The sequence below is a fragment of the Vombatus ursinus genome, unplaced genomic scaffold (assembly GCF_900497805.2).
Source record: "Vombatus ursinus unplaced genomic scaffold, bare-nosed wombat genome assembly UNPS02014838.1, whole genome shotgun sequence".
In the NCBI taxonomy this organism is placed as follows: Eukaryota; Metazoa; Chordata; class Mammalia; order Diprotodontia; family Vombatidae; genus Vombatus; species Vombatus ursinus.
In genome coordinates this window covers 1899925-1919368 of record NW_020954616.1, presented here as the reverse complement: position 1 = coordinate 1919368, position 19444 = coordinate 1899925, and the positions used below count along the sequence as shown (strand labels likewise).

General features: G+C 37.0%; 1 protein-coding gene and 1 pseudogene across 1 annotated transcript in view; one reads left to right on the top strand and one right to left on the bottom strand.

Moving 5' to 3' along the window:
• The window catches only part of LOC114026397 (olfactory receptor 10J1-like), a 267452-nt gene that overhangs the window by 135728 nt on the left and 112280 nt on the right, over positions 1–19444 (top strand).
• The window catches only part of LOC114026374, a 64067-nt pseudogene that overhangs the window by 5527 nt on the left and 39096 nt on the right, over positions 1–19444 (bottom strand).

Here is a 19444-nt window from a genome sequence, read left to right as displayed (position 1 = left end):
AAAAAATGGTGCTAAAAAAGTTGCTTGATGCGGGGTTGCCATGAACCTTCAGTTTGTAAAAAATGTAATATCTGCAAAGTACAATAAAGTGAAGTGCAATAAACTAAAGTATGCCAGTACAAACACAGAAGATATATGCCAAGGGAATTCCAACTGCTCTAATTTTCAGCCTCTGTGGATTTAAGAACTACTCTTTTTCCTTAGCATATTCACTCAGATCCAGCAGATAAAAGATTGAGCATTCTATTTATGATTTTATTAACAATAGCAAAAATATCACATATATCATATTTGTAGATGTCACAAAGTTAATATATTAGATGACAAAATCAAGATTTAAAAGGATGATAATAGGATAGAATGATGGGCCAAATAAAATAAGATTTCATTTAATGGGAATAAGTACAAAGTCCTACACTTGGATATAAAAAATGAAATGCACAAATAGAGAATGTCTAGAAATGAGTTTATGTAAAATAAACAAATAAACCATGATAATACAAAAAAACCCCCAAATTAAATTAATATCTCCAAAAACACATAAAATAACCAATACCAAAAAAATCAGGAAAGATCTCAATTCCAGAAAAAAAATGATGAAACTGTATCTGAACACTCAAAAGAAAAAAAAGAGAATCCTATTAACAAACTTATAAATGGACCTTATCAAATATTTAAAGAGCTATTAATTTACATGCTACTTAAATTGTTCTTAAAATAAAGAAGATATTCTTATACAAAACTCTTGTATCCTGTAAATATGGTTTGGATATTCAAACCAGAGCAAGATAAGTCAGAGAAAGCATTATTGACCAATATCACTAAAAAATATAAATGACATTTTCCATTAAAAAGTGAACAGAGCAAGAAAGGTGCTTCTCACTGACGTGGAAGGAGAGCACATTTGAGGACAGAAGCATCCCAGCAAGCCAGCAGTAAGATCCACCTTACCAAATCAGCAGGAGATCCTGAGCCCCAGTGTGGTGGAGCAGGCAAATGCCAACACCAGGACCCTTCACATGCCTTAGTCTATCCAGAGGAACCAGCAGCCTCCAGCTCCAAGAACCACCATGTACTTCAGTGTAGTTCCAGGTGGACACGCATCCTGCGAGGTGCAGGATATCCATGTACTTTGGCACAGCCCAGGAGAAACAGGCATTCTCCAGGTGCCAGACCTCCATGTGCTTCAGTGTAGCCCCAGGAAACACAGAAAAACCCCACCTAGCCTCAGCACATGCTAGACATCACCACTAGGACCCTCACTCAGCACCAAGTAAGTTGTTAGACCCTACAGCCTCTGGCAGTGCCAGCCACCCCACACCTTACCCCCTTAACATAACATCAGACATGAAGGTCCCCTGTGGGCCTCAGGACAACATCATCATAGCACCAAGTAAACAGCCTGGGCCTAAAGCCAGTAGCACAAGAAGGCTGAGACAGAGTCCCTTCCTAGCTATTAGCTATCTCTGCTAGGAGCAGAGATCAAATTTAAAAGAAAGAAAAAAAGACCAAAAAAGTTGAACAAAGAAACAAAACAAAACAAAACAACAACAACAACAAGAAAAGAATCTGACCATAGAAAGTGATTATGGTGACAGGGAAGACCAAGACACAAACTCAGAAGAGGATAACAACATCAAAATATCTATGGGTAAAACTCCAAAGAAAAACAGGAAATGGTTTTAAGCCCAGAAAGAACTGATGGATGAGTTCAAAAAGAAGCTTAAAATCATATAAGAGAGGTAGAAGAAAAAATGGGAAAAGAAATGAGAGTGATGTAAGAGAATTATGAAAAAGGAGTCAACAGCTTGGAAAACTGCTTAGAAAATAGAATTGGCCAAATGGAAAAGAAAACACAAAAGCTAATTGAAGAAAACAACACCTTAAAAGCTAGAATTGGGCAAGTAGAAGCTAATGACTTTATGGGACATGATGACTCAATCAAACAAATTCAAAACAATGAAAAAATGGAAGAAAATGTAAAATATCACATGTGAAAAACAACTGACCTTGAAAATAGATCAAGGAGAAAAAAAATAAGAATTATTGGACTACATGAAAGCCATAATCAAAAGGAGAACTGGACAGCATCTATGAAGAAATAATCAAGGAAAACTGCCCTGATGTCCTGGAACCAGAGGGCAAAATAGGCCTTGAAAAAAATCCACTGATCACCTCAGGAAAGAGATCCCAAAATAAAAACCCTAAGCAACATTATAGCCAAATTTCAGAATTATCAGGAAAAAGAAAAAAAATACTAAAAGTGGCCAGAAAGAAACAATTCAAATATTAGGGAGTCACAATCAGGGTCATATAGGACTTGGTAATTGCAACATTTAAAAATCAGACATCATAGAACATGATATTCTGGAAGGCAAAGGAGCTAGGACTATAATCAAGAATCATTTACTCAGCAAAATTAAGCATAATACATCAAGAGAAAAAAATGGCCATTCAACAAAATGGAAGGATTTCAAGTCTTCATAAGGAAAAGACCAGAACTAAACCAAAAATTTGACCTCCAATATCAACATCCAAGAGAAGCATGAACAGGTAAAAAGGGAAAAGAAAACAAGGAATTCAAGAACTCTTCCCTACATGGGAAGATGATATTCATAAAAACTGTATCACTAACAGTACAGATAGAAGGAATATATACATATATATGTGTATATATATATATATATGTATGTATGTATGTATAGGCAACAGAGGGTATGGGTATAAGGTGAATTTGAGGGAATGACATAAAAAATTAAGGGATGAGAAAGAGGAATACAATGGGTGCAGAAGGAAGGGAGAGATAGAATGGATTAAATTATCTCACATGAAGAGGCAAGAAAAGCCTATTACAATGGTGGGGAAGATGGGGGGTTGGGCAATGGGCAGTGCTTGAACCTTGCTCTCATCAATTATTGGCTCAAAGAGGGAATAATATGCACAACAGTTGAATATCAAAATCTGTCTTACCCAACAGGAAAGTAGGAGAGGAGAAGATTAAGTAAAGGGAGAGAGCTGACAAAAAGATCTGGGGTAGTAGATAGAAGCAAAATCCTGATGAGGAGAGAAAGGGTGAAAGGAGAGAGAGGACAAACAGAAGTGTGAGGGATTGTCTGATGTTGACTACTGCCACATGAGGGTTGTGGCAAGATGGGATAGGAACAAGATATTAGGAAGTAACCGGAGCACATGCTCCTGAGGCAGGGGGCTGTGCCACATGGGAGTGGGACGGCAGAGAACGAGTTCCCTTTGTCTAGTCCTCTCCCTAGGTGCAGTGTTAACCCCAGACATCTCCTTCCTGTGTCCAAACCTGACTTCCTGGGTCACGTACTCTCCCTTCGTGTAGCACTGACCCCAGACGCCTCCTCCTGGTATCTGGGCCTGACTTACTGCATCACGTCCTCTCCCTAGGTGCAGCTCTAACCTCAGACGTCTCCTTCTTGTATCCGGTCCTAGCCTCCTGCGTCACGTCCTCTCCCTTGGTGCAGCACTAACCCCAGACATCCCCTTCCGGTATCTGACCCTACAATCAATGACTAGTAGGCGGGCTGAGGAGGAGGGGCTAAGAAGGTACTTAAGGGACAGTAGTGGTCGGAGCTCGCTCTCTCTTGCTCCTGCTCTCTTGCTCTTGCTTTCCTGCTTGGCCTTGCTGTGATGGTCTCTGAATAAAGCTTGAGTGTTTGCATCTCCTGATCGGCTCGTCTCTGTGTTTATCCGGGTGGGCACCGAAGACTGGTAAGTAGTATGACCCTGGCAGCCTGCTCCTTATAGGAGGAGAGTGCACGGCGTGACCGGCACACAGAAGGAAGAATAGGATGGAGGGAAATACACAGGTAGTAATCACAACTCTGAATGTGAATGAGATGAACTCTCCCATAAAATGGAAGTGGATCAATCAGAATCCTACAAGAAACACACTTGAAGCAGAAAGACATGCACAGAGTAAAGGTAAGGGACTGGAGCAGAATCTATTATGCTTCAGCTAAAGTAAAAAAAAAATAGCAGGGGTAGCTATCCTGATCTTAGACAAAGTAAAAGCAAAAATAGACCTAATTAAAAGAGATAAGGAAGGAAATTACATCTTATTACAAGACAGACAATGACTTCATAGACAATGAAGCAATGAAATTAGAAGGGCATGGAATAGTCTACCTGTCAGACCTATGGGGAGGGGAAGAATTTATGACCAAACAAGAGAGAGAGCATTGAAAATTGTAGAAGAGATAATTTTGATCATATTAAATTGAAAAGCTTTTGTTTAAACAAAACCAATGCAACCAAGATTAGAAAGAAAGCAGAAAGCTGGGAAACTATCTTTACAGCAAGTATCTCTGATAAAGGTCTCATTTCTCAAATATACAGAGAATTGAACCAAATTTGTGACAATACAAGACATTCCCCAATTAATAAATGGTCAAAGGATATGAACAGGTAGTTTTCAAATGAAGAAATCAAATATATCTATAAGCATATGAAGAAGTGCTCTAGATCACTTTTTATTAGAGAAATGAAAATTAAAACAACTCTGAAATAACACTTCACACCAATATGATTGGTTAGTATGACAAGAAAGGAAAATTATGGAGAAGATGTGGGAAAATTGGAACACTAATTCACTGTTGGCAGAGTTCAAAACTGATCCAACCATTCTGGAGAGCAATTTGAAACTATGCCCAAAGGTAAACCAAACTATGCATACCCTTTGATCTGGCAGTACCACTGCCCAGTCTGTATCCCAAAGAGATCATAAAAAAGGGAAAATGACCTACAAGTCTACAAGTACAAAAATATTTATAGCAGCCATATTCATGGTGGCAAAATATTGGAAATTGAGGGTATGCCCATCAATTGGGGGATGGTTGATCAAGCTGTGGTATATGAATGCAATGGAATATTATTGTGCAGTAAGAAATAAAGAATAGGCAGATTTCAGAAAAACCCAGAAAGACTTGTACAAACTGATGTTGAGTGAAATGAGCAGAAAGAGGAAAACACTGTACACAGTATTAGCAACATTGTGTGATGATCAACTTCAAATGACTCAGTTTTTCTTAGCAGCACAATGATCCAAGACAAGTACAAAGGATTCATGAAGGAAAATACTATCCAAATCCTGATAAAGAACTGATAGACTCTGAATGCAGATCGAAGGATATCTTTTTAATTTACTTTATTCTTTCTTGTGTTTTTTTCCTCTTGATCTAGTTTTTTCTTCCACAACTGTGATGAATGTGGACATATGTTTTACATGATAGCATTTGTATAAACTATATCAGACTGGCTCAGAAGAGGGGAGGGGAGGGAAGGAGAAAAAATTGGAACTCAAAATCTTGTAAAAATGAATGCTAAAATTTTTCTTAATATGTAGTTGTGGGGAAAAATAAAATATTATTCTAAGCAAAAAAATTTAAATTAAAAAAATTTTAAATTAATGAAAAAGACTATTTGGAAGAATGTTGGGAGGGGCAGGACTTGTGATTTAATTGATAGTTGTAACTTCCAATGAGGAAACTCCTACCAATGCAGAACAGCAACTGCTTTGCAATTTATAATTATAATGCATGAAAGTATGCTGAGAGGTTAACAAAGTATCATATAGCCAGAATATGTCAAAGATGGGACTTGAACTCAGGTCTTCCTAAATTCAAAGCAAGTTTTCTATCTACTAAAGCATACTGCTTCACAAAATAATTATTATATATAATGATCAATGACAATTACAAAAGATTCATGATGAACATGCTATCCACTTCCAGAGAGAGAACTAATGAACTCTGAGTGCAGACTGAAGCATATTTTTCACCTTCTTAATTTTTCTTGCTTTTTATTTTTGTAATATGGCCAAAATGGAAATCTGTTTTGCATGACTTCACATGTATAACAGATATCGTATTGCTTGCCTTCTCAATGAGTGGGGAAAGGACTGGAGGGAAGGAGAGAATTTGGAACTCAAAAATTTACTATTATTACTACTAGTCTACATTATTACTACTCTCCAAAAACAGGGATTTTTTTTTTGACCAAATTGTATTTGCACTAAAAACATTTCAACTTTAGGAAAAAACAATGATTACATATTCACAAAAACAGGATGATATCAAAAGATGAATGTGGCATTCATTTAATTTTTTTAAATGAAAAGCAAAATATCAGAAGGGCATCTTTAATACAGTAATATAAATTTCTAAAACCAAGAACAAGTATTTTTTTCAATGAGAGAATACTTGAGGTTTTTCCCAATAAAATGCCTAGTACTAGAAGTACTTGCTGTAGCAATAAATTAGTGAAAAGAAATGAAGACAGTATGCATTGTCAAGGAGGAGGAAAATTTATTCCTATGTACAGACAATATGATGATTGACTAAGAAAACCATGAAGAATCAATAGCAAAAACCTTGAGGCAATAGTTTCAATAATAAATATGATATAAAATAAGTAAAAAAGGCCAAGATTGTGGAGCAAAGACAGAGATCAATGAATTGAGCATACAACTAAAAAAAAAACTAGAAAAAGAACAAATTAAAAATCCTCAATTAAACACTAAATTAGAAATATTGAAAACCAAAGGAAAAATGAATAAAATTGAAATTAAGAAAACTATTGAACTAATAAATAAAACTAAAATCTGGTTTTATGAAAAAACCAATAAAATAGATAAACCTTTGGTTAATTTAATTAAAAAAAAAGAAGAAAACCAAATTGCTAGTATCAAGAATGAAAAGGGTGAATCTATCACCAAGGAAGAAGAAATTAAAACAATAATTAGGAACTATTTTGCCCAACTGTATGCCAATAAATTTGACAATCTTAGTGAAATGGATATGTATTTACAAAACTGTAAATTGCCCAGATTAACTGAAGAGGAAGTAAAATACTTAAATAACCCTATTTCAGAGAAAAAGAAATTGAGCAAGTCATTGATGAACTCCCTAGGAAAAAATCTCCAGGGCCAGAAGGATTTACAAGTGAATTCTATCAGACATTTAAAGAACAATTAATTCCAATACCATATAGACTATTTGGGAAATTAGGTGAAGAAGCAGTCTTAGCAAATTCTTTTTATGATACATATATGGTGCTGATACCTAAACCGGGAAGAGTCAAAACAGAGGAAGAAAATTATAGACCAAATTCTCAAATGAATATAGATGCAAAAATTTTAAATAAAATATTAGCAAATACATTACAGCAAGTTATCACAAGAATAATACACTATGACCAGGTAGGATTTATACCAGGAATGAAGGGCTGGTTCAATATTAGGAAAACTATCAGTGTAATTGACCATATCAACACCAAAAGTAACAGAAACCCCATGATCATCTCAATAGATGCAGAAAAAGCTTTTGACAAAATATTTAGATCTATTAAAAACACTAGATAACATCAGAATAAATGGAGTCTTCCTCAAAATGATAAGTAGCATCTACCTAAAACCTTCAGCAAACATTATATGTGATGGGGACAAGCTAGAAGCATTTCCAATAATATCAGGGGTGAAACAAGGATGTCCATTATCACCACTGTTGTTCAATATCATACTGGAAACATTAGCTTTAGCAATAAAGGAAGAAAAAGAAATTGAAGGTATTAGAATGGGCAAAGAAGAAACAAAGCTATCACTCTTTGCAGATAACATGTACTTAGAGATATATGTACTTAGAGAATCCTGGAGAATCAATTAAAAAATTACTTGAAATAATAAACAACTTTAGCAAAGTTGCAGGCTATAAAATAAACCCACGTAAATCATTAGCATTTCTATATATTACCAACAAAGTCCAACAGCAAAGAGATAGAAAGAGAAATTCCATTTAAACTTACTGTAGACATTATAAAATATTTAGGAGTCTACCTACCAAAACAAACCCCAGAACTCTATGAACACAATTACAAAACACTTTTCACACAAATAAAGTCAGATCTAAATAATTGGAAAAACATTATTTGCTCATGGGTAGGCCGAGCAATATAATAAAAATGAAAATTCTACCTAAGCTAATTTGCTTATTCAGTGCCACACCAATCAAACTACCAAAAAATTATTCTATAGAGTTAGAAAAAATAATAACAAGATTCATTTGGAAGAACAAAAGGTCCAGAATATCAACAGAACTAATGAAAAGAAATGCAGGGGAAGGTGGCCTAGCCATTCCAGATCTTCAATTGTATTATAAAGCAGCAATCATCAAAACTGCTTGGTACTGGCTAAGAAATAGAGTGGTGGATCAGTGGAATAGGTTAAGTATGCAAGACACAGTAGTCAATGACTATAGTAATCTATTATTTGATAAACCCAAAGAACCCAGCTTCTGGGATAAGAACCCACTCTTTGACAAAAACTGCTGGGAAGACTGGAAAAGAGTATGGCAGAAACTAGGCATTGATCAAAATCTCACACCATATATCAAAATAAAGTCAAAATGAGTTCATTATTTAGATATAAAGACTGATACTGTAAGCAAACTAGGAGAGCAAGGAATAGTTTACCTATCAGATTTATGGAGAACAGAAGAATTCATGACCAAACAGGGGATAGAGAACATTATGAAAAGCAAAATGGATAACTTTGATTACATTAAATTGAAAAGTTTTTGCACAAAAAAGCCAACGCAACTAAGATTAGAAAGAACATAGAAAATTGGGAAAGAATTTTTACAACCAGTCTCTCTGATAAGGGCCTCATTTCTAAAATATATAGAGAATTAAGTCAAATTTATAAGCATATGAGTCATTCCCCAATTGATAAATGGTCAAAAGATATCAACAGGCAGTTCTCAGATGAAGAAATTAAAGCCATCTATAGTCATATGAAAAAATACTCTAAATCACTATTGATTAGAGAAATGCAAATCAAAACAACTCTGAGGTACCACATCATACCTTTCAGATTGGCCAAGATGACAAAACAAGAAAATGATAAATGTTGGAGAAGATGTGGGAAAATTGGAACACTAATGCATTATTGGTGGAGTTGTGAAATGATCCAACCATTTTGGAGAGCAATTTGGAACTATGCCCAAAGAGTTATAAAAATGTGCATACCCTTTGACCCAGCAATAGCATTTCTAGGGCTATATCCCAAAGAGATTATACAAATGGGAAAAGGACCTATGTATACAAAAATATTTATAGCAGCTCTTTTTGTGGTGGCGAAGAATTGGAAATGGAGAGGATGCCAATCAATTGGGGAATGGCTGAATAAGTTGTGGTATATGAATGTAGTGGAATACTATTGTGCTATAAGAAATGATGAACAGGCTGACTTCACAAAAACCTGGAAAGACTTGTATGGTCTGATGCTGAGTGAAGTGAGCAGAACCAAGAGAACGTTGTACACAATAACAGCCATGTTGCATGATGTCTAATATTAATAAACTTAACCCTTCCTGGCAATACAAGGATCTAAGACATTTCCAGAGGCCTTGTGATAGAAGATGCTATCCCCATCCAAAGAAAGAACTATGGATGTTGAATTGCTAATTTTTTTCTCTTCTGTTGAGTTTTGTTTCTTCTTTCTGATGGTTCCTCCTATTGGTTTTAATTTCTACTTACAACATCACTAATGTGAAAATATGTTTAAATGTATAACCTATATCAGATTATGTGCTGTCTTGGAGAGGATGGTGGGGAGGAAGGGGGAGAAAAATTTTAAACTCAAAAGCATATGGAAGTGATTATTGATAAATCAAAATAAATTAATAAACAAATAATAAATAAATAAATTATTATTTATTTCAAATTCCTGCTTTTATTACTGTGTGGTAGACCAAGCCTCTCTAGGATTTGAGAACTACCTATTTAAAGAAATGAACAATTACTTATTATTCATAATTATTCATAAGCACTATTTCAGCTAGTATTGCTTCACTAATTGATTATCATTATTATCAGTTTATCAGAAGGTACGGGATGGGAGTAAGTATTATGGAATGCACTCTTAACGGGTGGATAAAGGGTTGCCCTTGGAGTCAGGAAGACCTGGTTCCCAGCCCTTTCTCTAACAAATAATTGCTGGCTGTGTACCTACATGCAAGTCAACACCCGGTGCCCCAGAAAACACCCTAAGACTCTACATTACAGACGGATCAATTGCTAATCTCCTTTGCAGAGGAAGTTTCCACATCGAAAGTTACCTTTTGCCAATAAAATCATATACTTAGATCCAAAAATGTTTGTTGTGAAGTAACCAATGTAAGAGAACAAACTCTAACAAATAAAACAATTTGTAAAAGGGGGAAGTAGGGAGTGGTTCGTGGGCTATAAAACACAATGTTATCAGCAATATCACATGACAGCTGAAAACATCATAAGATTTTAGGATATATAGAAATACGCAGTGCCTAGAATTAAGGAGGTGAGACTCTCACTCCACTCTGTCAGTCTACATCTAGATATTTGGATAATAGATTTAAAGCTAGCAGGGATCTTACAGCTATTTTTTTAATAGATGAGGAAACTGGAACCCAGAGAGAAGCAACTGAGCTGAGGTCATAAAGTGAGCAAATAACAGTATAAGAATTTGAACCTTGGTCCTCTGACTCCAGATCTAGCACTCTTTTCATCATATCCCACTGTATTAATCTGTCCAATTTAGGGCACTGCATTTTGGGAAGTGCATGGAAACAGCATGAATGCTTCTTGAGAAGGAATAAGAGATTGCAAAGAAACTTAACACCCTGCCATATAAAGATTGATTAAAAGGATGAGAGATGTTTAGTTTTCAGTAGAGAAGGTTTAGGCAGCTAGGTACATAGTCGGTAAGAGTGTTGGACTTGATGCCAGAAAGATCTGAGTTCAAATCCTGATTCTAACACTAGCTGTATGGCCCTGGGCACATTAATTAACCTCTCTTGGTCTCAGTTTCCTCATCTGTAAAATAGAGGTAACAGTAGCACCTACCTCAAAGTATTGCTAAGGTCAAATACTAACCATGTGATCCTAGGGAAGTCTCAGTCTTTTTGACTTGGTATCAAGAAGACCTGAGTTTAAATCTTACTTCTTACATTAGCTGTGTGACCCTGGACAAATTACTGGACTTCTCTCAGCCTTAATCTCCTCATCTGTAAAATGAGAGTCATAATAGCACCAACCTCACAGAGTTGTCAGGATTAAATGAAATAACATAGGTAAAGCGCTTTGCAAATCTTAAGACACTATGTAAGTACTAATATTATTATAGGAGACATGGTAGATATCTTTAAATATTTGAAAGATTTTCATGTAAAATGAGATTCAAGTTTTTCTGCTTGGTCCTGGAAGGTAGAAATAGGACCAATGACTGAAAACTAGAAGGAAGCAGATTTAGACTCAATATGTAAAAGATATTATTATTTGGGCAGCTAGGTGGTACAGTGGATAGATCACTAGGCCTGGAGTCTGGAAAACCTCAGTTCAAATCCAGCCTCAGACACTTACTGCTATGTGACCCTTGACAAGTCACCTAATTCTGTGTGCCTCTCAGTTTTCTTATCTGTAAAATAAGCTGGAGAAGGAAATAGCAAACTACTCCAGTATCTTTAACAAGAAAACCCCAAGTGAGGTCATGGAGAATCAGACACCATTGAAATGACTAAATAACAGTGACAACAACAACAAGAAGGAAAACATTCCTAAGAAATAGATCTGCACAAAAGCAGAAGGAGCTGGTGACTTCTCCATTCCTGGAGGTGTTCAAGTGATGTAGGATGAGCAACAGTGAAGATGTTTAAGAGGAGGTTTGTGAATCAGGTAGAAATTGGACTAGAAATCATTTGAGGTCCTTGGCATCTCAGAGTCTATGATCCTATGAAGGAAGGAAGAATATACCAATGGCTTTAATATTTAGTCTCATGGTGTAAGTGGAAAGGGGTGTGGGTTTGGATTTGAAGGACTGGTTTTGAGTCCATTCAATTTTACTGGATTTAATTCTTATTTACTGGATTCAATTCAATTCAATTCCTAATGTAGGCAAGAGAGAGTGCTAAGCACTGGAGTGCATAGATTAAAAGGGAACAGTCCCTGCTATCAGGTAGCTTATATTCAACTTGGGGAAGGGTGTGTGTACAAAATATTCACAAGTAATTAAGTATAAGGTATATATAGAGAGTAATACAGTGTAGTCTTAAGAGGAAGAGAATGCTAAGTACTGGGAGATAGAAAGGGAGGAGGAGGTGAGGAGATCAGGACAAACCTCCTAAAGAAGGGGCAGCTAGGTGGCACAGTGGATAGAGTACTGGCCCTGAAGTCAAGAGGACCTGAGTTCAAATCCAGCCTCAGACCAAACACTTGACACTTACTAGCTGTGTGACCCTGGGCAAGTCACTTAACCCCAATTACCTAAAAAAATAAATAAATAAAATTAAAGGAGATGGAACTGGATTTCTGATTTGGAAAACAAAAAACAAATAGGAATCCTGTAAGACACATGTGAAGATGGATTACCTTCCAGCTATGGGGGACTGACTACTCATTTCCAAAGTCAAAGATATGGGAATTAGAATGTCGTGTATGGGGACCCTTGAAGACCATCTACTCCAACCATCTCATTTTCCAGATAAGAAAGTGAGGCTCAAACAGGGCGAGTGAATCGCCAGACCTTATTACCTTTTCTCACAATGTTTCTGAATTCTCAACAGATATTAATCTTTGGGATTTGTGATCAAGAAATTATAATTCTTCGGAATTCCTGAAATCATGCTATCCTATATTTTTCATAACATTTTATTTATGTATTTAAAAATAATAATGAGTGACCTTAATATTAATGAATCATTTTTTTTCTATGATAGGGTTATACTAAAAGTTTCAAAGGTTTTCTATAAAAAAAGATATGATAATAAACACATGATTTATTGTTATTATGAATGAATGAATGTATTTTGAAAACAATTTCAAACATATCTGGCAATGAACTGACCAATTTCCTTTATCCTTCTTAAACTACTTCTGGCATCCTTCGTACTCTATTCATTATTATGACTATCTAAAAATTGTTCAATAAATAAAAATATCAAGTTTAGTAGTATTTATGAAAAGTCAGTCAGTCAATCTGTAAACATTTGTCAAATGCTTACTGTGTGCCAGGCATTGTGCTAAGCACTGGGACTGTAGCCTATGCTGAATATTCAAACACCAGAAAACTCCATCAAACATTATTGGATAATATTCAAATGATATAACATTCAGATATCCTAGCAAAGCTCTCAGCACCACACAGAATCAATCCCATATAAAAAATGCCAATTTGAGGAATTATTTTGCTTCCAAAATTTGTAATTTCTTGGAACATCACCCATAGGGTTTGTATAAAATATACTGAGTATAAACTTATTAACATTTATTTTGCTTGCAAGAATGACTCACTTAACAACAAATGGGATCATGATCACACGTTTATAACATGGCAACAGCTACAAGCAAAACTGATTAGATTATAACCACTTTTCTCCTGTGTACTTTTATCTTAGTTCCCAGAAATGTTGTGCATGTTCTTGGTAACTGCTCTTGCTTTTAACTTGACGTCAATGAATTTCTTTGAATCAGTAACGTCTCTATGTAGACAGTTAACCTTTAATTCTCACAGGACAATTATAAGCTTTTTCCTAATTTCTCTACTGACTTTTCTTGTGATCAGGATTTGGAAATACATGTAAATTTCCAGAGAAATGTCATGGAAGAATTAAGCTTAATTAAGACCCCTGTCCATTCTCTCCTATATATCATACCAAGACTGCTTATCCTAATTATATCAAATCATAAATGGTTCTCTATTGCCTAAAGCATAATAGCAGGCTGGTTTAACTGGAATATAGATTATGTGAAAGTGAATAATATACAATAAGCCCAGAAGGCAAGCTGAAGCAAGATTGTAAAGGACTTTAAATGCCAAACAGGGGAGTTTAGATTTTATTCAAGGGACAAGTGACTTCTCAAAGATTTTTGAATAAGGGGTGACATAGGCATGTCTGTGTTTTTGTAACATTAATTGGGCAGCTGTGTGGACATTGAACTAGAGAAGGAAGAGACATGAGGAAGGAAGATGAATTAGCAGGCTATTAAAATAGCCTGGGCAAGAGAGGTAGAGGAATTGAAATGGGGTAGGGTCTGTAGGAATGGAAAAGGACAGATGTGAGAGATATTGCGGAGATAGAATTATTGTACTTGGAAATTGAATATAGGAGGTGAGTGAGAGAGAATATGAGTCCAAGTCTGTGAACCAGGGTGACTGTAAGGATGGTGGTGCAATCAACAGAAATGGTGAACTTTGGAGGAGGAACGGATGGGTTTAGGGGAAAATACAATTAATTCTACTCCTGATTTTGTTAACTGTGTGACTTTGGGTAAGTCACTTAAACTCTTTGTGCTTTAGTTTCTTCATCTGTAAAGAAAGAGGATTGAACTATATGACCTATAAGGTCCCTTACAACTCTAAATTTCTGATCCTACAAGAGCTATAATAATGAAAAGTTTGGAGTTGGAAAATACAGGTTACACTTGTAGCCCTATTACTTTTTAGCTTGACCTTAGCCAAATAACTTAACCTTTATGAGACTCAGTATCTTCATCTGTAAAACTGGAATAATACTATTTTTACAAGATTGTGAAGAAAGTGTTGTATAATCCTCAAAGCCTTAGCTAGAGAAATTTATTATTATTACTTCTCATTCTTAGCATTCTCAGTAGACAAAGGGTAAACTGTGGCCCCTGCCCAGCCCTGGTTACCATATTAGAAACTAAATTTATCTTCTTTCTCTTAGTTGCCCCTTCTCAATTTCTTATCTCCAAGGTTCACAACCTAATAATTCCACTTAGTTCCCTTCTTGCCTCTCTACCTGCATCCAGCTCATTGCTTACCTTCTCCTTTTCATCACTGACAGTCCCATGATAGTATTTCAGATGCTTAGACAGACAGATTCCAGAATGGACTTATCTCTGGGCTGGCTCAAATAATTCCTGTGATGAGCCAACAGGAGTCACAGTTACTCCAAAGGGAACAATACAAGCCCTGGATTGGAGGGCAGATAATCAGTAATCAGTTCCCCCCCCCCACTATATCAGAGTTTCCTGAACTCTTCTAGAGCTAATTATCAAGATACTATCAAAGCTGGAAGGGACTGATGAAGAACATCTATTTTAACCCTCTCATTTTTCAGATAAAGACATTGAAGGCAATCCAGAGGAAATGACTCGCTGGACCTCATTGTCTCTTAGATGAACTATTTCAACAGACTCTTACCCCAGTTAGGGCCCTAGTACATTCTCACCTATGTACCATAGGTGCATTTCAGGAATAATTTTCATAATGATCACACATCAAAAATGGCTCCCTATTGCCTAAATGATAGGGTTATAGATAGAAACTAGACCCATGACTTTTCACTGATATAGGAATCTCCCAAATGAAGTGCCAATGTAGATCTGGATCTCTCTGCAACTCAGTCCTAAGAGAGTTGCCTCAAGTACTTAGTTGTTAAATGACTTGCCTAGTGTTGAAGAGGTCTAGAGGTTTGGGGTGCTGGAAACCCCCAAGATTGCTATGTGGCCCTGCCTGAATTAATTCAACTCAAATCTTCTTCCAGCCAGAGAAAAAGTTTATAAGAGATAAATCATATAGGCCAGACTCTTAAGGAATCTGAACATTAGTAAAGCCCATAGGGACGAGCAGGTATGAGAGAGTCTCAGCCTTTTGGGCATGAGAAAATCTCATCATTTGAATGGGGGCCAGGGTGGATCTTATATATACTAAAGTAACTTTGGGTTGCCAGAGGAAGTGGGGGGTGGTTGGGAAAAGGGTCTAGGTAAGAATACCAATTGGAAGGTCTGAGAGACTGAATAAACAATGGGAATAGATAATGAAGGGCAAAAGGTGGGGCTAGGGCTTTCAAAGGGAGATAAGGGGAGTTGATAAGGAACCTAAAAGTTTAAGGGTTTTCTGGGACCCATAGACAAACGGGAGCCAGATTCCTTTTGGAGAAAGGGGCAAAGGTCTCAGCTTCTGAAACTGAATGATGGGCCCATACCCCATCAGTGTCACATAGCCAATACATGTCAGAGACAGAGGTCCTAGTTATTCTATGGTCATCCCTCTATCCATTTGATTAATCTTGCTGCCTCTTGGATGAAATCATTCAAATGGCATAGATTTTCATTAAGTGACTACTATGTCCAGAGCTAAGCTTTAGAGGGGAAATAAATGTAAATAAGATAATTCCTGTCTTCATGAAGCTCATCATCTAGCAGAGGACATATGGCACATAAACAAATATAATGTATGTGAAATAGAACAATGGTAAGGCCATAGAATGGCTCAATGTACTGGATGGTTTGAAGAAGCAAAGATCATTCCTACCTGGAGGAATCAAGGAAGAATTATGGAAGGGATATAAGTTGAGCTAGCTCTCTCTAGATGGATAGAATTTCAATAGACATTAAACAAACATGTATTATATGTGCCAAGCACAGTGCTAGCTGCTGGGATGAGAAAGCTTCCATTTTACAGCAATTTGATGAGGTGGGAGAAACAGAGAGACAGAGAGAGACAGACAGAGAGAGACAGAGTAGAGAGAGAGTATTCTATGCTTAAGAAACAATATGGACAAAGACATAGAGGTGGGAAAACTTGGGATGCATGCAAACAATCTAGGTCAGTTAGATCATCAAGTTCATGATGGGAAGTAGTAGCCAGGTGAGGTAGTAAAAGTACTATGGCACCAGATTGTGAGGATCCTTCAGTGCTAATGAGAGTAGTCTTTATTTAATAAGCCAAAGGTTCTCAAAGTATGGTGTAGGGATTCCTAGAAAGTTCCCCAAGACCCTTTCAGGGGGCCAATGAGCTCAAAAACAATTTTCATAATAGTATTAAGGTATTTTGATTTTTAGTATTGTAAGTATTGATAGATATAACTCACATAAACAGAAATTCTTTGGGGACAAGGTTCTCACAAATTTTTAAAAGTGCAAAGGGGTCCCTGAAACTGAAAAGTTAAAGAACCCCTAGGGTAAGAAGAGGGGAGTACTGAAGGTTCTCTGAACTATTGAACAGAGTTTAGAGGACCATTTCTATGCATCACGTGGATTATTCTGACAGCTAATTGAAAGATAGGTTGGAGGGGAAAGGGGGAAGGTACAAAGATTTGTTAGGAGAAATTTGCTTAGATAGATGATAATAAGGGCTTATATTAAGGTAGGATCTAAAAAACTAAAGAGTTAAAAACTAAAGAAAAGGGATTAGATGAGAAAGTGAGGGAGAAGGAAGAATCAAAGATAACTCCAAGTTCTTTAATGCTGTGGATTCTGTTAATGGTGCTGCCTTTGACACAGAGAGAGAGAGAAAGAGAGAGAGAGAGAGAGAGAGAGAGAGAGAGAGAGAGAGAGAAAGAAGAAGAAGAAGAAGAAGAAGAAGAAGAAGAAGAAGAAGAAGAAGAAAAAGAAAAAGGAGAAGAAGAAGAAGAGACAGATAGACAGGCAGAGACAGATAGAGACAGAGAGAGACAAAAACAAAGACAGAGGAAGGAGAGAGAGAATAGAGAGACAATGAGATTGAGATATGGAGAGAGACAGAGAAAGAGAAGCTAGTTTTTTGGGAGAAAGATAAGAAGTTTAATTTTGGACACACTGAATTTGATGTGCCATTAGAACACCATCCAAAGCCCTCTACCAGTTTTGTTCCAATCTATCTTCCAGCCTTGTACTCCACTATGACTTAACATGCTCTGTGCCTTCTTGGTTTCTCTGAGTGTCTTGGGAGCTTTCTTGTCTCTGCAACTGTGCTTACACTGCTTCCTATGCTTGCTCATGCTCTCCTTCCTTCTATTGGTTGAATTCCTTCAAGTGTCCATACTTCCAATCCCAGATTGAATGCCACATCATCCACAGAGCTTTTCGTGATTTGTCTAGTCAGAAGCCTCCATTGCCTCTGTAATATCATATCTTGTATCTCTTACATGGACTTACTCCAGTCTACTTATTATTGTGACATTATATGTTGTGTTATATTATAACATTATGTGTTATATTATAACACATTACATGTGTTATATTTTCTCAGCTCAGAGTTGAAGCTCTGCATTAGGGCAGACTCAGTTGTGGAATGGGTACTGGACAGTCTTCCCCAATCAGACAAAGTTGTCTTTGGGAAGGGATAGCCAGAGTGTCCAGCCTATACCCTTGATATGCAGCCAACAATGCTTTAAATGCCCGGGAAGCAGGCAGGTGGGAAGGAGGAAGTGGAAGGCAGGGGACATAGAAAAGGAAAAAGGCATGCCCTAGAGAAGGGGCATAATGGCAGTGGGACACTCAGAGGGTAGAAGTCCAAGGACAGGCAAGTGAGTAATGATGGTCACTCTGGAATTTTTGGGGGGGGGTGGATGACAGCTAGGCAATGGGATTCTGGAGTAAAGGAACATCATATCTCCCCTCTCTCCCATCATATGTTTGCATGTTGAAGAAGAATCCTATTCAATCAATTCTAGTCACAGTTCTGCCCCACTAGAATGTGTTCCTGCTACTGAAAGACCATTGATTCTGTAGCCATATGACCTAAGTTTGAATCTTGGCTCTTAATTACAAGCTGTGTGACCTTGGACAAGACACTTTGCCTCTGGGCTTCAGTCTCCACATCTGTAAAATTGTTGTTGTTGTTGTCTGTCCTTTGTTCTTGAAGATGACCAATGATATCAGTAGGGTGATGTCTTGACTTGCAAGTGAATTGGATTGAGTAAAGCAGAGCTGTGCAAAGTCATCAGCCTCACTGTCTCCTCCAAAGTCACCAGAGTCCAGTGGCAAGACATAGGTCAGAATGACTGAAAGTGGTCCTAAATGCAGTGGGAGACCTTTTTAATCTAGGTCTTTCCCAGGTCTCGATTTGCCTGAGGCAACACCCATTCAGTAATTAAAGGCTAAGTAAGAATAGAGGCAAACAATGGCCTAGTTGGCCTTCACAAAAGTCTCAAAGTTTCTGGCTGGGATGGAAACAATTGCTGTTTAAGCTCACTCCGAGACATCCAAACAGAGCTTTGAATAGAGTGATCTCCAGTGTTTCTTCCAGTTCAAAACTCTCTGATCAGTGAGGGCAGGGACTAGATCTTTATCTTTCTGTCTCTCTCAGAGCCTTTAACATGGTAAATGTCTTTTTTTCTTTTTTTACTTGAATTGGTACTTAATATATATTCTGTCCCCTTCTCCATAGGGTAGCATTTAATAAATACTTGTGGCTTGTTTAACTGATTACATCCCACCCCCAAATTTATCCTCATACACCCATGGCTCTCCTCTCCCAATCACCAATCTGCTCTGGCTACTCCCTTCCATCAAACTTTTGTTAAGTGCATGGGTTTGTGGGAGTGGGCAAAGTGAGGAGAAGGTGAATTTGTTGATGTGAATATGTGAAACCACATAATCTTACTGAAAATCATCTCTGGAAAAGGAAGGAAGTTAAGAGGCTACAGGTTTCTAATGAGATCCG